Genomic DNA, 8,204 nt, shown 5'->3' with positions numbered 1-8,204 from the left:
TAACCGTTTGTAGCTTCTTGACTTAGACCTGCGCTTTGCGGACGACCACATATCTTGGCGCCAAAGCGCAAGATCAGGAAGCCTCTTAGCTACGAGTTGAACCACTCGATGCTGGTGAAGGACAGGTTGGCAATCACATGCATCACGACTGCTTTATGGAAGTCATGCCATCACGTGTTTAGAATGCATTCTCGGAGCAGGTTTCCAAGCCAATGGCACCTGGGTTCCCACTTGCCCATCTTGCGCACCTGTCAGAGTGTGTTTTTACTCTCTCGAGGGAACGGAACACCGTTCACATGATGCTGACGTAGTTGAGCAGCACAAAAAGACGGGCTCTATACCTTACCTCTACGCCATTTCGCACCATCCAAAGAAAGTTGCACCAAAGTATGATGTTGCTGTTGTCTTGACCGCTAAAAGTAAGGTAGGAGCCCTTTGCTTCTTCGTTCAAACTAGGCTTGATACAACTACGGGTAATCGTCCGCTATGCACAGTGGCAGATAAAAAATGTTCACCACTTGCAAAAGTAAACCGGTTTTTTGCATTCCACTGCCTCGTAGCTGAAACTACTATGGGCAGACAAGCAGATATCTGAATGTGCGCCTGGCTGAGAGCACTTTCACTGTATAGAGAGGAAGGCGAATTTACACCTGACACTGCACGTTCAATCTCGTGAATGCAATCGGAGGTCGACCTTTCTCTTTGCACCCCTGATTTCTGCGGCACATCAGTGGTTTAGGGAAGTGATAAATCTGTCCTGATATAGTTGAGGCTTACTACATCAGTAAGGCTAAAAACAAGTGCCTGGCTAAACCGTCGGTGAACCTTCACTGTAAGGAATTAGTTTTTTAGATGGTTTACTAGTACGTCAGTGCCTTTCGGTTATTTTTTGCCCTCTCACTGCTTTGGGGTCTTGCGTGCTTGAATCTCTTTGCAGGTATTCTTTTGCCACTTTCCTTTAATAAAATTTCAGTTGTTAGACCAGCCTCATCTTGTGCTCATCTCTTCTCCTGTTTTGTGTCTTCCGGCTGGTTTTAAGATGTAATACTGAATGCCGAAAGAAAGCCATTTTAGAGTCAAGTGCACTTATAATGGCCGCAGCTATAAGGAATGTTCATTTATTACAAAAATAGTGCTTACTTCATTAATTTATGCATGAAGTATATGACACTGCATCAAAATAAAAAAAGGACTAAGCCTCTAACCCTCATGGCCAAACTGCAGTTACAGCAAACAAAAGGAAACCATAAACCTGCCCCACATGGAAAAGCTTGCACTACAGGCCAATGCAGAAGTAAGATCAGATTACTTCCCAAACTGCATGACACTGCCACGCAAAGTAAAGATTGTGACAGGCAATAAAGGAGCAACAAAAAAGCAAACTGTAGGTAGCAGCCAATCTCATGCAGACAAGCTACAAGGTCAGGCCAACATAGATGTGGAAAAAATTTGAAAAAAAAAAGCCACAACAAGCACATATTTTTTGAGGTTTTCACAGCCCTTTAAATGGCAAATACTTTCCTTAAAAAACATAACAGAAGCGGCAATTTTTTTTCGGCAATCAATTTTTTTCATGTACTTCATTATTCTTGAAGCATGGGCGGGCATAGAGTAGTCAGATTAGTGCATGCGTTCCTAAGCAATGCCATGCCAAAAACTGTACTTACAGAAAAAGCTTGCCTTACTGAGTGAATACCACTGGCCATCCACTAATTTCCCAGCCTGCTCCAGGTCCCTGGCAAAAATCACACGCAACTTGGTGGCTTGCAAATCTTCCATGCAACTCTTGGTCTTTAGCTGGAAAAAATTGAGGGATCAGTGAAATATAAAATTTTACATGCATTGCTTTGTTTCAATGACCGACTAAAAAGGAACAGCGGTTTCTGTGAGCGCAACTATTTTTTCACACTAGCTTTCTACAGTAAACCATGTTTATCGCGACCTCATTCACATTGACTTGCTGCACGGCCCCAGCACTACTGTGTATAGCTCTATGGTTTCAAATGCTTGTTAGCTCTGAGCCCTTGCGCTTGCACTCGTTAATGCAGAAAACCTCGGAAAGGGCAACCAGAGCTTCGAGCTTTAAGCCATAGGTATTCAGAAGCTCAGTGGTCTGTGGGAGAACTTTTCGCTGGGTTACACAGTAGCAAATGCTTCTCCAGCTACTTTCACTCCATTGCATAAAACTCGCACAGCAGAGACCTGTCCTCCATTTTGCATTGCAGAAACAATCACTGAAATTCAAAGCACGCATACTAAATGCACACCTACCTTCCAACGCAGCTTCATAATAATGGGTATAATTATTGGAATGAAATACCAGTCAGTACATGTAGTTTTCAGTTTATCCAAAAATTATATGCAACCGACAAACAATAAACATTAAAAGAGAAATAAAATAACCAGAATTGTTTAAAAAATCTGTCAGAAGAATTATGTGACATCCACTACACTCCAGCAGTTCTTCGCGTATGTGCACCTTCAAAACCACACTTTCTTACAGGCACATTTGCACAGAAATTGGGTTGAACCTGATCTTTAAGAATCTTTTTTGGTGCAACAGTAGGAAGAAACCAGGTTTTACCCAAAAACGAAGCACCCTACACATCGCATCACAAGCCCAGATGGTGCACTTGAGTCGCCTCTTATGCTTATGCAAGAAACAGGAACAGAGATATCTTGACTAAATCAAAAAAAGAGGAAGTGCAGTACATGTGTAATGCAGAGAAGATATAAGCAATACCACACTAAAACACTGGGAGGATACCAAGAGTAGGTGAATGCATGAATGGGTGGCAATCAGGTGGCTAAATGAGATTAGGAAATTTTAGGAAAAAGGGTGGTAGCATGTGGCACAGGAGGCAGTTACCTAAAATGAACTAGAGAACCATTGTTCTGCACTAATTTTAACAGCACATTCACACGACAGACAAAATCACTAACTCCAGGAACAGACTGAGCATCATGCAAATCAATGTCAATCACCATTGCAAATGGCACCAGCACCGCAGACAGCACATGAGGAAAAGTAGACATATTTTTGCTCTCAACTTTGAGCAGCAGTCAGCTGCGCTTTTAGGAGCAAAGCTCTAAAGTACGGCAACATTGGCACTTTGTTTTACTGACATGAGGGTGCTTGTGAGCGTGCAAGTCCCATGTTTGTTTTGCACCAAATGTGTTAATTGCGAGGTATGTTTAACTAAAGAGGGGCATCTAACATGGGCATCAGCTCTTCATTACTTCCCATCTATATCCCTCCCTTATATCACGGTTCAAGTGTCCACCAAAATGTGAGACAGTTACTGTTACATTTCCTTGAATTTTCCTTCAACTAATTTTAAATTTTTCAAGTATACAGCTTTAAGAAGGTAGAGGTACAAACAGTGCAGTATAACCATATGCTATGGCAATACACCAGCAATAAATCTGTGCTGACAGCAGCTTGCCCAGTGCATTGCAAGGATGCTACACCATACAAGGATTGGTGTCATCGTGCAATGTTACATTACTGACTGACAATTTGGTCTGTGTCAGAAATACCGGTAAACCATCATTGTAGAGCACAATGTTCTTAAAGGGATAAATGAACATATAGGTCCTTTTCGAGGACACATATGCATACCAGGCAACAGGTGTGCAATGTCAAAGCACGTTTATGTTAACAGCAGCTGCGTCAAGAGCTACATCAGCGACTATATTTTGTACAAGTCTACAGTTCCGGTAATTATAAGCTGAGGTACTGCTGTGAAGTGTATGTAGAGTCTCATGCATTTCTAAACCAAGCTGCAAGCCTATATTGAAAATATTTTTCTAAATAGGCAGCTAAGATAAGCATCACTGAAAAAGAATAACTACCATGAACGGATCAGGAGGGACGACACAGCCGAAGGCAGGAAGCACGCATGGCCCAATAGATGCTGGCCGCTGGCAACTGCAAATAAATATATCCAGAGCAACAGCTGTCAGTGGTTGTAGCCATGCCATGAATGACAAGAGAGGAAATCGTCTACTGCTTTAAAAACTAAACTTAGACGCAATATAAGTAAATAAAAACCAATGAGCTAGCCCATGACAAAACAAATGAACAGATTTTATGTAATGCACCCATATACATTCTTTGAGAAGAGTCACAATGACTGTTATAACCACACTGAAAGATGAGCTGGCTGAAATACTGCACACCAATTTGAATATAGGATGTGCAGGTTTTCATTAATTCCTATCATGGTGCCTTGCACCAATGTCTAGGTATAAAATTGAAAGTTGCAACCAGTCTGCCTTGGTTAAATGAGAAGAGAGAATGGAAAAAAGCATGCCTTCAATAGCAAGAAGCTTGATATCTCACAGCACAGCTTGGCATCATAGAAAAATTGCTAGTGCATTTAACAAATCTGCATACAATTAAAAGCTGCACAAATTTGTCGACTAGCAATGCAAGTAAAAGCAAGAGAAACAAAAAAATACCAAAGAACACTCGTAAGTGCGGCGAAGGGAGGTCTGTGGGTAGGATCCCGTGCCTGGGAAGAGTTCCGAGTTCGGAGGATCGCCGGCACCACAGCTGATGGCACGCAACCAAGAATAAATAACAAAGCGAAAATAAGTAACAAAAAAACCATCGACAATGGCGAACGACTTGAATGTGGGCCACAAAAGCATGGGTTATAGCAAAAAGGTAGAAATCCTAAATAATTGTGCAGTTGCATATCCGACAGCTCGCAGTGCTCAAAAGGAGAGGAAGCATCAACGTTTACAGCTCAGGAGACGCAAGATTGATCTAACTTTGACATAACACTGCCTCAAATCCTGTGCCACTGGGGAAGCACAGACAAGTTTACAAATGACAAGGCGATGAATATGAACTAGCCTTTCGCATGCGATCACGGTCTCAAAATTTAGTATGACGCATATTAAGGCACAAGCACTAATCCGATGAGTACTAACCCTGAGCAAAATAGTGCGGTGTCTGATCGCAGCTGGCCTAGCGCGAGCGCTCCGCCGCGCGGCACTTCTCGCTCATCGTCTTCTACGCCGTGCAAATCCATGCTTTTGCACCGAGTGTCGAAGCGCTAGCAAGCGAAAGCGTAACTCTGTTCTGATATCTGGTGCCATTTTTATTTACCACGGCACGCGAGTAATAAATGCACATAAAGACAATGAGAACAACACTTGTCATGCAGGATATAGGCCCTGCTTTTTTGGCGCCGCATTATAGCTGCGGCAACCGCAGGCGGACTGCCTCCACTCACATCCCTATATAGCCGCATACAAATAGCGCGTGTGAATACAGATAATTAGCAAAGAAACGCAGAGCGGGACTCACCGGCCATGCGATTCATCCAGGCTTAGTAAAACGGCGCAGGAGTCTTCGTTCCCCTAACAGATGAAAAGACGTCGCAGCACTCTTCATGGCTTACCCGTGGAAACTCGCCAATGTTGACAGGCCGAAATCCTGGTCGTTGGCTTCCAAAACACACTCCTGCTCACCTTCCTATTGAATGAGTTCTTCACACGTGTACGCCGTACAAGTATTCAAGCAATGCCTCAAAGAGGCAAATAATACAAAACACGACGTGTCGGTTGCGCTGCAATGGCGCCGACGGCTGCGCTTTCGTGTCGGTGAAAAATTACAACCGACAAAAAAATTTGTTTTTTAAACCATGAATACTTATATTATCTTCACAACAAAGACACTGTGGAGTTCGCTGACCTTTCCGCGAACTCGTTGATATTGTGTCCGCAAGGAAGGTTGCTCCAGCGGGGTCGGAAGTCCCCAACAAAGGGTCCCGTCCCATCCCTGCCGCCCCTTTGTGCAGCGGACGCCCTCGTTTACGCCGCGCCGTCACGGGGATGATGCGCCGGGAAAAACGCGAACCAAGTACAGCTAACGACATGTGGTTGTTAAGGGGTTGACGAGGTTTCGGGGGCGCACGAGATATTAACCGAGTGACCGCAAACCCACTATTCCTGTAACGACTGTCTACTTCCCTTAACGACTGTGTTCTCTTTGTTGCTGTCAACAACCTGAGTCATCGCCTCGTCGGCACATGTTTCTAGCGTCTGTGGTGCCGTGGGTGGCGTGGGAACGGAAGTCGCATTTGTGTTGTTTGTGTAGTTATTTGAAACCTCCTTCCCAAATGTTTTAATCAGACCTTTTTCCCCAATCTCTGATCAGTGGGCGGACCTTATTTTCCTTTCCCTAACCACTGATTGGCGAGATGGGTCGTTGGTTATCTTATTGGTTGCTGTCCCCGCTAAGGGCGGAGACAGAGGTTTTAAAACCAAGCGCTCTGGGTTGAGCGCGTGCTGAATTCGTCTGATCCACGATTTAGTCATGTAAATAGTTTTCTCCTTGCTTTGTTTCTTCTCGTTTTTTTACCTATGTTGTAAATAAATAGTTAACCTTCTCCTTTCCTTGAGTAATGTGAATGTTTGCGAGTAGAACCACCGGGTCATCAAGAAACCCCGATTTCATCATCAAGTAGTTTCCTCTCTTCGCCACCTGAAGGCGGAAATTCAACTGGCGCCGTCGAGGCAGGATCGCAACTGGCGCAGTCGACACAGGATCGCAACTTCTTTCTACTCAAGGCATTGGACGGAAGGTGAGAAGAACAAGTCGGTGGACAAGCTGTTTGTCCTAAAGGAGAAAACCTGAAGCTGCGTCGAAAGACGACGTCGAGAGCTTCAGGATCACGGTTCGAGTTCGAGAGGACGTCGGAGGCTCAAGTCAGCTCGGAGCTGAAGGAGCCGGGCAACAACAAGCCATCGAGGGTTCGAGTCAGCGAGCTGCTGAAAAGAACCAGGCGTCCACATCGAACGGGTTCGAGTCAGCGAGCTGCTGAAAAGTAACTAGGCGACCAAGTCAAGCAAGTCAAACGAGGCAGAAGTCAGCGAGCTGCTGAGCGATCCAGAGCTCAAGTCGTCCGCATCGAGGAGCCTGTCGTCATCACGGAGGACGACGAGATCACCGGGGCAGAGAGCAACCAGTAAGGTAGGAGACCTTTCTGCTTTCTCCGAATTCACCATGTCGGTGTAGTGTTTAGTGCTAGAAACGATAGCACGGAAAACGGAGATGGCTGCCGTACGGTATGATCAGGAGGGCAGGATGCGACGTGTTGAGCAGGAGGAGGCTGAACAGATGAGTGAAATTGAAAATTTGAAACTCCAAATCGAACTAGAAAAGAAAAAACTTGCACAGATGCATAAAATTAAGACAGGAGGCGAAAGTCGATAGCGAGGTCTTATTCGCATCAGTTCAATGTTTTGTCTGCATGAAATTTGGGCATTCGATGATTGAGTGCTCGAAAAAACAAGAACAAGATATTCCCGCGGTGAGGAGAGAGGTGTGCGAGCTAGTAGCTCAGGTGGAGGTACCGGCGCCTGATAAACCAAGTTCCCAGTCGGAGATGGCTGTTGATAAGGTCAGTCAACCAGATAGGATAGACGATCTGGCATGCCGCAACTTGGAATCCGAAGGTCAAAATTCTGAAGCCTGTGTGGATTCAGGGACCGAAATTACAAAATGGCAGTGTGCGGTTCTCCAAAGAGCACAAGCTGATCTAACGTTGTGTGCCGTGCCAGAACAGATCGCTGAAGGCATAGAGGCGTTCGAAACACCTGTGGAGCACGCGCTGTCAGAGCGAGCATATATAGAGCTGACCCCGGAGGCGCAGGAGTGTACTTCTCGTGAACAAGAGTTGAACATTGTGCAAGAGCAGGTCGGAGCTAACTCTGAAGCGGCGGGAACGTGCGAGGAAGAGGTAAATCAGGATATGATAGCGGGCACACTCCTTGCAGGTGATGGTAAGCTAGCTGCCAAAAATGAGTTGGTTAGAAAGCTGGAGCTGACACTGTGCGCAGTGACAGCAGATGTAGCTGCAGGTGTAGGGAAGTTGATAACACTTGAGACGCCCGCGCTGCTAGAGCAGCCAGAAAAGGTGCAGCCGCAGGAAGAAAATGAGAAAGCTGATGTCAAAGAGCATTTAAAAATTCCGCGCGAATCCGTTAGTGACAAACCTGAGGCTTCAGTAGAGCTTCAAGCAGATTCGGAAGCTGCAAATGTCTCAGCAGCAGATTGGGAGTTAACAGCGACAGCTGCAAAGAGTTTCACAGCAGGTAGGGAACTCGGAGATCCGGATACTGCATTCATCCCTGTAAGCCTAAACATGAAGCATAATACCTCATTACCAGAAGTGCGGAACCAAGCT

The 8,204-nt window shown here is 45.2% G+C and overlaps 1 long non-coding RNA gene across 1 annotated transcript; it reads right to left on the bottom strand.

Annotated features, from left to right (window-relative positions):
- Positions 1–3,858: 3,858 nt before the first annotated feature.
- LOC144119312 (uncharacterized) lies at positions 3,859–5,412 on the bottom strand. Its single transcript, XR_013312323.1, has 3 exons — positions 5,321–5,412; positions 4,465–4,558; positions 3,859–3,931 (listed from the first exon to the last, which is right to left on the bottom strand). It is a non-coding gene; the product is annotated as an uncharacterized LOC144119312 (long non-coding RNA).
- Positions 5,413–8,204: the final 2,792 nt, after the last annotated feature.

The sequence above is a fragment of the Amblyomma americanum genome, chromosome 2 (assembly GCF_052857255.1).
Source record: "Amblyomma americanum isolate KBUSLIRL-KWMA chromosome 2, ASM5285725v1, whole genome shotgun sequence".
In the NCBI taxonomy this organism is placed as follows: domain Eukaryota; kingdom Metazoa; phylum Arthropoda; class Arachnida; order Ixodida; family Ixodidae; genus Amblyomma; species Amblyomma americanum.
The sequence above is the reverse complement of the archived record's forward strand: the minus strand, read 5'-3'. Positions and strand labels throughout refer to the sequence as shown.